The following is a 13,195-nucleotide window of genomic DNA, read 5'->3' on the forward strand; positions in this document are numbered from 1 at the left end:
CTCTGATTCCAAGCTTGGGATGTCCCAGGACAGCTCCTGCCTTGCCACATGCTGCTACACTGCCTGTGGCCAGGCCTTCTCGCTGTTAATTCACAGCTATCTGCTTTCTCTCTGGAATTCTTCAAAGTTCCTCACTTGTTAATGGACACTTCTTTTCATGGTGTTGTTTTCAGTCTTCTCTCTAATTTATTTTCTTTTAAATCACTTTCTGGAGTTCTAGGGTCTGTTGGCATTCTCCAGCACTGTGCTGTCCAACACAGTAGCCATAACCGCACGTGGCTATTTAAGTTGAAATTATTTAAGGTAAGTAGAGTGTAAAAGTCAGTTTCTCAGTCACAGAAGCCACATTCCAAGTGCTTAACAGCCACATGTGACTAGTGCCTCCACAGTGAACAGCATAGCTATAGAATCCTTCCATCGCTTGCAGAAAGGCCTCTTGGACAGCACTGCTCTAGATCTTCTGCATCTGAAAAGTGAAGAAATTCCTAAATCCCTTTTGAGATGCTATGAGGAATAGATGACAGTAAGCCCGTGTTGGGCACATAGCAGGGTGCTCAATCAGTACCAGCTGAATGTCCACTCAGTGGTAAGTGAATTGGTGGTGCTGGGACTGGACCCCGCTGTTTCTGCCTCCTTGTTCCCAGAATTACCATAAACGAGTGAACCATTGAGAAACAGAGGGCATGAAGGAGACCAGGCAAAAGCGCGAAGCAGGACAGTGAGGGTGACCTGAAAACACATGCCTTAAAACACTACCTTTATACCCCAAATCAGAAAAAGAGAGCTCAATTAGAAACAGTGATTTATTTAATCATCACAAAAACTTTGTCAGGAAGGCATTATTATTCTTCCCATGGTATGAATGAAGAATGAAATAAATGCAGTCCACGAAAAATGAACTAAATCTCTCACGCCACATAGGTCAACTGGAAGTTCATGGCTATGTTAGGACTAGAATCCACTGCTTCCTCATTCATATTCCCTAAGATAACTAAAAATTAGTAAGTCATGGGGAAACACACATCACAAAGGTGACGAGGAAACACAAACCCAGATCTAACCCAAAACACTTCCACAATGTGGTTCCAAAATTTGTTTGATCATGGTCCCTTCATAAAACATTTTTGAGCAATACACACATGCACAAATACACACACAGGTTTCTATAAAGCTTATTCACAATAATGCACTAAAAAGATAATAAATAGAATATGAGTCTCAATCTTCTGGCTCATACTCTAGCATTATTTCACATGTTTCCTAGGGGGCTCCCCACCTCCTACTCTCAGAACCACTGATCTAAACCACGCCACATAAAAGAGGGAACATTTTGTAAGAGGGACTGGCAGGCTTGGGAATCTCAGCTTCCATCTGCTCATCTAAACCACTCTGAAAAGAAACGTAATTGGACCATAATGTATTCAATGTCAGCCACATTCTTAGAGTAACTAGGACTTTTCACTATTTCTGTGCACCAGTGGTCTGATATTTGTCATTGGCTCTTATTTCAAAAAGAGAATTAACTCTAACCTACCATTCAGAGGTTGCTCCTGACCACGCGTTCCATCTGTGAAAGGCATGGAAATGGGCAAAGCAACATACAAGTGCATCAAGATGGTTCTTTTTTTCCAAGAAATAAAAACAAATGTCATCGTTACTGAAATGAAGTGAGACTTGATGAAACAAATGGCTCATTTATTTACATCATCCAGATTTTTAAAAACTGGCCTCCTTGCTTTCATGGCCATTCACTGCTTGCTGTGATAACAGTGTTTTCAGCTTAAAAGCACTATGATGTGTTTGATTCTCTCTTGGGTGCAATTGCTCTCCTCTCTGTCCCTGTATCTCTGTTTCTGCCTCTCTCCCAATCAAAGGGAAGATACAGGTGTTATTATCCCCTTTTTATAGATGAAGAACTTTGTTTGAGAAGTTAGGTTACACAGCTAGTATATGGTAAAGTCAAACTTTGAACCCAGATTCTCTGTTCCAGAGTCAATGCTCTGATGGAAATTTTAACTAGTGGAATTGCTCTAGTCAGAATTTGATCTAGTTGGCATTATGTAGATGGGAGAGAGAACACGGTGGGGCTGAGCACCTGCAGAGCCAAAGTACAGCTCAACTTTATCTTGCACTGAGAGATTAGCAGGGTTTTACAGAAACAGTATGACAGATTCAGAAGAGGCTGTGCCTACGTTTGCTATTCAGCTGTTACAAAGCCTTTAGGAGAAGCCTGGAGCAGCACAAGTCCCTGAAGTGGGTATCACAGGGCCAGCAAATCGACATATGTAAATCAAATTGCAGATGTTCGGAGTGGATCAGTGGGATCGTCTTCGGAGGTGTTTCCATGGGCTGTGTAGTCTTTATGACTCTTCACCTGTGTCAACAACAGGCACTTCAATGTCTTTTGAATTTAGCCCTTCCTTTGTTCCTCCTCTTCTTATTGCCCCAGTTGAGATGTATTGCCTAGACTTTTTCAGAAGCCCCCCACCCAGTTTTCCCACTTCCCTTCCATTTGTTACACCACCACCAGAGTCATCTTTCAAAACCTGGATCTGATGATGGTACCCTTCAGCTCGCAGACCTCCGTGAGTGCCCCACTACTATGAGATCATGTTAAAATTTTTGACATCGTTTTCAAATTTCTTTGTCTTGCTCCAAATTCACTTTCCCACTTCTTCTCCCACCATCCCACACTCCTTTATCCTATCTACCAGCCTCTTCAGTCTAATCACTGTTCTCCAAAAATAGCCAGTACTTTCATGCCTCTACGCTTTGCTCATGCTCCCTCCTCTGCCTGGAATGTCCTCCGCCTCCTTCACCTCCTCCCTCTGGTGGAATCTTCCTCATCCTTCAATAAACAGCCCAGATGGCCTCTTCAGGGAAAGCCTCCATCCCTAACCTTTCCAGGTAGGATGTGATACTCTGCGCTGGGACCTTAAAACATGCTCTTGTTATGGGGACCTTTGTCTGGTTGTACGCGTGTCTTTTTGGATCATCAGGTGGTGAAATCCTCTGTAAAAAAGAGAGCGTCTTATTCGCTTTTGGGCCCTCAATGTTAGCACCTAGTAGGCATTTAGAAGTTGAAGTTGAATTTATTCATGTAAATGAATAATTTTGAGAGGTCTTGAAAGGCCTAAATTCCTACTATATCTGAGATAAGCTGCAAGAGATAAAGCACAAATTCAGCAAAAAGAAATTTACTTACTGAAGTCTATGGCCACTCCATCTAAACATAAAGATTGGATGCATTTTTATAATAGCTGGGAGCCTTTTTTTTGGCTTTCCCAGTAAGTTTGTGCTGTGTCTATATTGTAATAACACTGGATTAGAATGAACAGTTATGGGTTTCTAGTCTTAGCTTTACTATTAATTAGCTGTGTGCCCTCTGACAAGTCAGTTCTCCTTTCTAGTTCCTTACTTATGGAATATTCATGTGAGGCAAATGATTTCTAAGGTGCTTTCTAATTCTGTAATTTGATAATTCTTATTTTCCACTTAGGAAAACTAAGTCTTTACTTCCCTTTGAGCATGATGGACCTTAATCAACAAATAGTAAACTTTCTACATTGTCATAAAAACATCTTTGTCCTACTATGACCCTATTACCCAAAAATGTGGGTATTAGAAATGATACAGGGTATTTTATGAGTGAGATCTCTTGCTATGGGGAAAAACAAACACAAACAAAGGGAGACACAGCTAACAAACAAAAAAACTCCTTATTGCTAAAACATCAGAGCTCTGCTCCTTTGAAGTTGGAAGGCCTCACATCAGGAGAAGAAAAGAACCTCAGAAAGATTAGTTGATCTTTTGTGTTCACAAAGATGAAGGAGAGAATAAAGTGGTCAAGCGCCCCTGAAAGATGTTTCGGAGCAAAAGGAGATGCTTGCATGTCGAGTTTAAAACTCGGGTCCTCGGGGAAGGCATTCTACAAAGTGACACAGGTCCAAAGAGAATCCGAATCTTCAAGGTGGTGTCCCTTACTGGATGCTGTGACAATTACCCTTTATATAAGAAGAAATCTGAGAGTCCCCCAATATTCTGAAGTGCTGTATTCCAATTTCTTATGTAATCCCAGCACTTTGGGAGGCCGAGGCGAGTGGATCACCTGAGGTGGGGAGTTTGAGACCAGCCTGACCAACATGGAGAAACCCGGTCTCTAGTAAAAATATAAAATTAGCTGGGTGTGGTGGCGCATGCCTGTAATCCTAACTACTCAGGAGGCTGAGGCAGGAGAATCTCTTGAACCCAGGAGGCGGAGGCTGCAGTGAGCAGAGATCATGCCATTGCACCCCAACCTGGGTGACAAGAGTGAAACTCGGTCTCAAAAAACAAAACAAAACAAAAACAAAAAGTTGGTCTTTATATTTTAGAGCAATTTTAGGTTCACAGCAAAATTGAGTGGAAGATACAGAGTTTCCATATCTCCCCTGCCCCCACACATGCATTGCCTCCCCCACTATCAACACCCTGTGCCAGAGTGGTATATTTGTTGCAGTCAGTGAGCCTACAATGTTACATCATTATCTCCCAAAGTCTATAGTTGACATTAGAGTTCACTCCTATGGTTGTTCATTCTGTGGGCTTGGACAAATGTATAATGAGATGTATCCACCATTATGTTATCACACAGAATAATTTCACTGCCTTAAAAATCCTTTATGCTCCATCTATTCATCTCTTCTTCTCCGCTAGCCTCTGTCAACTACTGATCTTTTTACAGTCTCCATAGTTTTGCCTTTTCCAGAGTATCATATAGTTGACACCACATAGGATTGTAGCCTTTTCAGATTGGCTTCTTTCACTTACCAATGTGCATTTAAGGTTCTTCCATGGCTTTTCATGGCTTGCGAGTGCATTTCTTTTTAGCATTGAGTAATATTGCCCTGCCTGGATGTGCCACAGTTTATTTATCTATTCCACTACTGATGACCATCTTGGTTGCTTTCAAGCTTTGACAATTATGAATAAACTGCCATAAACGTTTGTGTGCAGATTTTCATGAGGACATAGTTCTTGTGCAGACAATACTCATTTGGGCAAATACCAAAGGGTTTGATTTCTGGATTATATGATAAAAGTACATTTAGTTTTGTAAGAAACTGCCAAACTGTCTTCCAACGTGCCTGTACCATTTTGCATTTCCATTAGCAATAAATGAAAGCCCTTGTTGCTCCGCATCCTCACGAGCGTTTGGTGTTGTCAGTGTTTTGAATTTTGGCCATTCTAATACATGTGTAGTGGTATCTCATTGTTGTTCTAATTTGCAGTTTCCTAATCACATATGATATTGAGTATCTTTTCATTTTCTTATTTGCTCCCTGTATATGTTTGGTGAGGTGTCTGTTTAGGTCTTTTGACCATTTTTTAAATTGAGTTGTTCATTTTCTTTTTTTTCTTTTTTTTTTGAGACAGAGTCTCGCTCTGCCGCCCAGGCTGGAGTGCAGTGGCCGGGTCTCAGCTCACTGCAAGCTCCGCCTCCTGGGTTTACGCCATTCTCCTGCCTCAGCCTCCCAAGCAGCTGGGACTACAGGCGCCTGCCACCTCGCCCGGCTAGTTTTTTGTATTTTTTAGTAGAGACGGGGTTTCAGCATGTTAGCCAGGATGGTCTCGATCTCCTGACCTCGTGATCCGCCCGTCTCGGCCTCCCAAAGTGCTGGGATTACAGGCTTGAGCCACCGCGCCCGGCCGAGTTGTTCATTTTCTTATTCTTCAGTTTTGAGAGTTCTTTTTACATTTTGGATAACAGTCCTTTATCAGATGTGCCTTTTGCATATTTTCATATTTTCTTCCAGTCTGTTGCTTGTCTTCCCATTCTCTTGATAGCATCTCTTACAGGTTTTTTTGCAGAACACTGTAAAAATGTTCTTCCTTTTTAAAATATACCTTTTCAAGCTAAACTCTACTTTTAAATTGCTTTAGCAGAAATATTAACTATCCAGAAATGTCTTTCCAGTCCACAGAGATACGATTTGTTTTATTTGTACTTCTTGAACTTATGAAGTAGTAGAAATAGAAGTTAGAAAAATCACCTGTGTTCAAATTTGAGTTATAATTTTGAATGTGCATTTCAAATATTCATTGAGGGGATGTCTTGAGGTGGCAGACCTCAACTCTGTTTCCTAAATTTTGCTATATCTGATGCCATAGGTTAAGGGACTTCAACTAATATCCCATAAACCCATAGGAGATGACATTTATTTCTTACTGAGCATACTTACTGTTATGGCAACGTTCGCCAGCTGGAATGTAGACTACGTAGATGGTGAGATGCTTAGTCTGAGGAACTAAGTGTGTATGTGTGAGTGAGGAACACTTTCCTGAGAAGATTAGCTGGAACCTAAGAAAGGTTTCCTGTCTCCTAGAAGATGGGAGGATTTTGCCTCATGAGTATTTGTGAGAAAGTGGTTAAGGCAATAAGGAGCTCTGGTCAAAGGATGACATGGTACTGGAAAGGGCCAAGTATATAGTATGACAACTGTGGATCTTTTTATAGACATGGACCCTTTTATAGAGGCTGAGATATGGTGCTGGAAGCTGTGTTATAGTTATTGTTGACTTGTTTGGTGATGTTTCTGTATGAATTTCTTCTACTGAGTTGTCCCCAAATGCTAGAATTTGAAAGTGCAATAAGAAGTTCCAGAAGCTATAGGGCCAGTACACATAGACCACAAAACTTGATAACCATGAGGCCCTATAATATTTTCAGTCTGTAAAGAAAGACTGCATTATGCATACTCTCCTAGACCTGTGAAGGCAGAAATCATGAAATAAGCTTCATTACAAAAATTTTCCTAGCATAGGCTAGGAAAATCAAGTATGTTCTATTATTGCAATTGGAAGAAATATTGAAAATGAAGATCATGTTCCAGGGATTGATAATCTTAAATACATGTCTGTGAGAAATAGTCCAAAGGACCAGGCACATTTATTCAAAGATGAATTGGTGATGGTAGGAATATGAAAACTTTTAGCAAACTTTCAAATATCTGACCAACTGTCATATATATTAGGAGGGAAGAAATTTGTTCCAAGACAGGGAGAAACTAGGACCAATAGACATTGCAGATAGATAAACTGACATTGTTTCAATGTAAAAGAAAATTAGTGTCTGAGAAGGTAGTGCATCCTTTTTCACTTTACAGCAATTGGAAAATGAAATAATGTTTACAGTCCATGGTGAAAAAGAGTAGCACAATGGTTCCCACCTGCCTAAGGTCTGAGATGATTAATATCTTGCCAACCTGTAACCCGTTCCCAGCACAGTGATTGGGAAGCTCTGCATTGATGGGATTGTTGGTCTCTGAACGTAGTAAATTCCCCACCTTAGGAACCCTTCAAGGAGAGTCTGGAAACAACCTGGATGGGGGTGTTGTAATGGCAATTTTAAAATGCTTTTAAATCTATGTACTTTTTATTATAGTTTCGTAAGTTCAGGCAGATGCACAGATTCACATAATCACCACCATGATCAACACACAGAACAGTTCCACCACCGCCCCAAAGTTATTTTGAGCTACCCTTTTGTAGTCACACCTATTCCCATTCCTAAGCTCTTGCATTCTACAAAGTGACACTATCTGCTATCTATCCCTATAGTTTTGCCTTTTCCAGAAGGCCACATAAGTGAAATCACACAGTATCTAGCCTTTTGAATAAGGTTCCTTTCACTTAGTTTAGTGCATTTGAGATTCATCCACACAGTTGGCTCGTCCGTGGTTTGTTTCTTTTTATTGCTGAGTGGTATTCAATTGTATGGTTGTGCCACCACGCCCATTCACTCACCAGCTGAAGAATACTCGGGGGACTTCTGGCTTCTAGCCCAACATTTTAGATTAGATCACTTTAGGCTGGGTGTAGTGGCTCATGCCTGCAATCCCAGCACTTTGGGAGGCCGAGGCAGGCAGATCACGAGGTCAGGAAATCGAGACCATCCTGGCTAACATAGTGAAACCCCGTCTGTACTTAAAAAAAAAAAAAAAAAAAGTAGCTGAGCATGGTGGCTGGCTACTTGGGAGGCTGAAGCAGGAGAATGGCACAAACCCGGGAGGTGGAGCTTGCAGTGAGCTGAGATCCTGCCACTGCATTCCAGTGTGGGCGAGAGAGCGAGATTCTGTCTCAAAAAAAAAAAAAAGTCACTTTATGCTAACGAGTAAAACACTGAACAAACTGAACAAACAGTTCTTCTTAGCTCCATGAAATAATTGAAATCATAGGACAAACTGCACTACCTGATTTGGGCAGACAGTAGATCAAATAACCCGCAATTGATTGGAGCAGAGATTTCAGTGGGAGCCAGTGTTGAGTTAATTTAACCAATTTATAGCTGGCTTTAAACAAAAAATTACAAGAACATGCTAATAAGCAAAAAAAAAACAGAGTTTGAAGAGACGGAGCAAGCATCATCAGTACCAGACTCAGATATGACAGGATGTTTGAATTATTAGAACAGGAATTTTAAACAATTATGATTAATATATTAAGGAGTCTAGTGGAAAAAGTAGATACTATGCAAGAACAGATAGGTCATGTAAGCAGAGAGATGAAAATATTAAGAAAGAATATAAAATAAATGTTAGAAATCAACTTTGTAATGAAAACGAAGAAGGACTTTGATGGGCTTATTAGCCAACTGGACACAGCTGATGAAAGGATCAGTGAGCTTGAGGCTATGTCAATAGAAACTTCCCAAATTGAAAAGCAAAGGAAAAAAAGACTTGTGATAAGTGGACCATAATATCCAAGAACTATGGGAAAATTAGAAAAGATTTAAAAACATGCAATGAGAATACCAGAGGAGTACAGAAAAAGAAACAGAAGAAATACTTCAAGCAATAAAGACTGAAAAGTTCCCAAAATTAATGTCAGACACCAAACTACAAACACAGGAAGCTCAGAGAACACCATGCAGTATAAAGGGCTGTTATTCTGTTTGTTTCCAGTTTGGGGGCAATTATGAATAAATATGCTACAAATATTAATACACAGCATTGTTTTTTGTAAACAAAACTCTTCATTTTTGAAGGTAAATATCTGAGTGGAATTTCTGGGTCATATGTTAAGTCTATGGGCAAGTTAGTAAGAAACTCCCAAATCATGTGTCAAAGTGCCTGTGGGTTCCCACCAACCACATCCAGTTGCTTTGCATCTTCACCAGCATTTGCTGTGATCAGTCTCATTTTGCTGTTTCTTAAGTTTTAGCCATTTTACCAGATGTGTAGTGGTATTTCAGTGTGACGTTAATTTGTACTTCTCTAATAAATAATGATGTTGAGCATTTTTTTAATGTGCTTTTTTGCTAACCGTACATCTTCTTCAGTAAAGTGACTGTTCAAATCTTTTATCCATCTAAAAAATTGGATTGTTTTCTTATTGTGGAGTTTTGAGAGTTTGTTATATGTTCTGGAAACAAGTCAAAGGTGCTGTTAAAATCATCTGGAGAATGTTGACTTTTGTTTATTTTGGTAGGCAACCAGGCTGGTTAGGTTCGTACCACAAGTTGTGTCTTGCCTTCTGAGGGCGGTGGTTCCAATGTCAAAGCCAAGAGGTAAAGAAGGAAAGAAAAACCCATTAAACTCACTGGCATACATGCTATTCTTCTCTCAGGTAATAGTGTTTGTATTCTGCCCAGAGGTTTTAGTTATAATCAGTGGAGGAGATAGGCTGTAATGGGCTTACTTTGTCTTGTCCAGCACTAGTTCTGTAATGACAATTTATATACTGGATAGCAATTCCCTCAGATCATTAGTCATCAAACCTGGCAACAAACCAGAATTACCAGAGACACTTTGTTTGCTTATTTACATATTTAGTTTTGAGACAGGGTCTTAGTCTGTCACCCAGGCTGGAGTGCCATGGTGCAATCATGGCTCGCTGTTTCCTCTACCTCTTGGACTTAAGTGATCCTCCCACCTCAGCCTTCTGAGTAGTTGTGATTATAGGCATGCACCAGCATGCCCAGGTAATTTTTAAAATTTTTTTTGTAGAAATGGGGTCTCACTATGTTGCCCAGGCTGGTCTCAAATTCCTGGGCTCAAGTGATCCTCCTGCCTTGGACACACAAAATGCTGATATTACAGGCATGAGCCACCATGACTGGCTTCCTGGGAAGCATGAAATAATATAGATTTAAGGGTTCCACCCTAGACCAATCTCCATTAGAAGCCCAATCATCTGTCAAAGATGCTTTCTGGTGTTTCTAATACAGTCAACCTAGGACTGATTTGGGGGCCCAAAGTTAGAGTTAAGCTTGGAAGTTTGTGAACTCCTGGATAGGATGATCTCCAAGGCCCTTTCCAGCCCTGAGATCCTCAGGCTCTATATTATTCAGAATATCCCATTCACAAAGATGCTCGTTAATGAGGCGCCATTCTATTCATTTCCCTCAAAATTTCAACTGAAGCTGTAGATCACATAGGTCATCTTGACAAAAGTCCCAGAGAAGATTAAAAATATGTAACTGATAGCGGCCGGGCGTGGTGGCTCACGCCTGTAATCCCAGCACTTTGGGAGGCCGAGGCGGGTGGATCACGAGGTCAGGAGATCGAGACCATCCTGGTTAACACAGTGAAACCCCGTCTCTACTAAAAATACAAAAATTAGCCGGGCATGGTGGCGGGCACCTGTAGTCCCAGCTACTTGGGAGGCTGAGGCAAGAGAATGGTGTGAACCCAGGAGTCGGAGCTTGCAGTGAGCTGAGATTGCACCACTGCACTCCAGAATGGGTGACAGAGCGAGACTCCGTCTCAAAAACAAAACAAAACAAAACAAAAACATGTAACTGATAGCAAGGTCAAGGTATTAAAACTGACAGGAGAACGGATAGACTCCCCAAGTCTGTAAGATTAGTTTCATGGAAATAACAACTTCTTGCAATAATAGCGGCAATAAAATTTAAATCTGCTTTATATAGTGTTTGCCAAGAGGAATATCATGTGTGCTCAAGTCCAAAGATTAGTGGTTTCATTAAGAGCCTCCTTTCCTCCCTAGGATCAGCTCTTTCCCATACATTTCACAAAATTCTTTTGGTTGAGTGCAGGTTCTGCTTATGTGCTAGGAATCACCAGAGAGTTTGAATTTGCTTTTCGTAAAAATTTATTTCTAAGGACCTCAGAAATCATCTCCTTGGGCTTACTTCTGTAAGGATGGAAGAGGAAACCAGCCCTGACAGGTTAAGTGCCTTATTAGGGAGTGCCTTATTAGGTTAACTGCCTTATTAGGGAGTCTGAACTGGGGCTTGAAGCCAGATTTTGGCTCCTAGGATGTGATGTCCTACTTCTCTGAGTTGAGTCAAGTGAGATGTTGGATGCAGAGCCTCTTCGCATGTTAGCAACAGGTCAGATAGCTGCAGTTGGCAGTGGCTGAGCTCCATGCAATGCATTTGTAAAGGGTGCTTTCACCTAAGAATGTTTCAGCTCCTGGATTTGCAGCTATGAAAATACTGGCAACTAAAATGGCTCAGAACTTGCAAAGTGCCAACTTGCTGGCACATCCTATTCTCTGGGCACTGGGAAGTGGATGGCCCTTGGCTCTTTCTGGAAATTTTTTCACCCCATTTCCTCTCAAAAGTGCCACGTGGTATTGTATAGCCAGGGTTTAATCAAGTGAAGCAGAATCTCTATGAGTTATGAAGTAAACAATTTCTTATAGAAATCAGATCTTACACAACTGTGAGAGAAGCTGGGGGAGTAAAGGTTGGAAAGGGCTTGTTGGAGGATTGGAGTCACAAACCGGATAATCTGAGAAGCCAACCCTGTCCAGCCATCACAGAGGGACTGTAGGGGAGGAGCTGGTGGTAGAGGAATATATGGGGGATTGGTGCCTCTGTGGGTCTGCATCGAAGCTTCTGGTGACAGGGTTGGAGCCGCTGCTCATCAGCAGGACCCGCCCTCAGGAGGAGGCGGTGGACAAAACCTGGAGGACAGCCAGGCAACTGGAGTCAGGGGCACTTTTGTGTCTGTCACTGTATCACATTGCCCTGGCGTTCTGAGAGGAATGGTGGTTGTTTCCTTTCTCTCTTCAACATGGTGTGCAAACTGCTCTTTGGGGCTCAAAATCACAACCGTAACATGAAGGAGTTTTTGTGAAACGTTGTTCCGGCTTAAGAAACTTGATACAGAATAAATCACCTCAAGTATAGAGCCTGAAAATAGCAACAGCGGTCATGCCTTGGGACTAATGCCATGGAAGCGCTGTTCTCATTTGCCATGAACAATCTGGAATCAGCCTGCTTCACCACAGTCTGAACACGCATGACGGCGCCAGGCGGCCCCAGCTCTGGAGCGCGGGCCTCAGCTCCAGTCACAGCTGCATGCACACGCTGGCGCTGCACAGGGTCTGTCCCTCAAGCTTTCTGATATTAACTTCCGCAAAATTGGGCCAATAAAAACTATTTCGCAATATTCTTTGGAAGTAGATATAATAGTAGATGCTCAATAAAAATTATTCCTTTTCTCTCCCAAGTGCCACTTGTTCTCCTGGGTCATCTAGGACCTGTCCTGTTAATCTCTCCAGGTAGAAATGACCTGATCAAACTCAAACTTGTTCAACCCGCCTTATTTTGCTGTTGTTCTGTTTTGTTTTGCTTTGTTTTGTTTTAGGCTTTTAGCAGCCTGAAGCTATGCTTTTTTAGTTTCTGTCTCTAGTGATAAGCAGAAAAGAGGGATGAGAAGGGGGCTTTACTGGTTCAACTAGAAATAGAAACTAAGAACCCATGAGTGTATTCTTCCCCTTAGACACTGCTGGAAGTGTTGAATTTTGATAATGAATGTAGATATGTAATTCGTATTTCGCATTCCTGGCATTTCATCATGGTCCTAGATTGCCAGTATCAACAAGTTCATTTGTGTGGATAGTGTAAAAAACCACTGATTGGCGAGGGAAACATCTGCCATCAATTTATGGCCTTTTCCTGCAGGAGAGGGATGGAGCCCTTCTTAGGCCATTAGACCAAAATCTATTGACTTGGACATGCAAGATCTATTGGTTTAGAAAAGTGAGTTTGGTGACATGAGTTCCCTGGGGATCGTTCAATTTTCCTGGGTCAGAAGAGATAAATTACCATTCTGTAAAGGTATTTTGCCATATAGGAGGGAAGCAAACATATATATATTCATGAATCTTTACATATAAATACATATCTATACATATTCATATAAAGCAAAAGAGATACTATGTATATTAGTAGACATATGTA

At 41.3% G+C, this 13,195-nt stretch overlaps 1 long non-coding RNA gene across 1 annotated transcript in view; it reads left to right on the forward strand.

The window, feature by feature from the left end:
- Positions 1-2,861: 2,861 nt before the first annotated feature.
- The window catches only part of LOC108519349 (uncharacterized), an 80,949-nt gene continuing 70,615 nt past the window's right edge, over positions 2,862-13,195 (forward strand). The window contains exon 1 of the long non-coding RNA XR_001882611.1: positions 2,862-2,907. This is a non-coding gene — a long non-coding RNA (uncharacterized LOC108519349). The remainder of the gene's footprint in view (positions 2,908-13,195) is intronic.

Source organism: Rhinopithecus bieti, unplaced genomic scaffold (assembly GCF_001698545.2).
Source record: "Rhinopithecus bieti isolate Rb0 unplaced genomic scaffold, ASM169854v2 scaffold_2350, whole genome shotgun sequence".
NCBI lineage: Eukaryota > Metazoa > Chordata > Mammalia > Primates > Cercopithecidae > Rhinopithecus > Rhinopithecus bieti.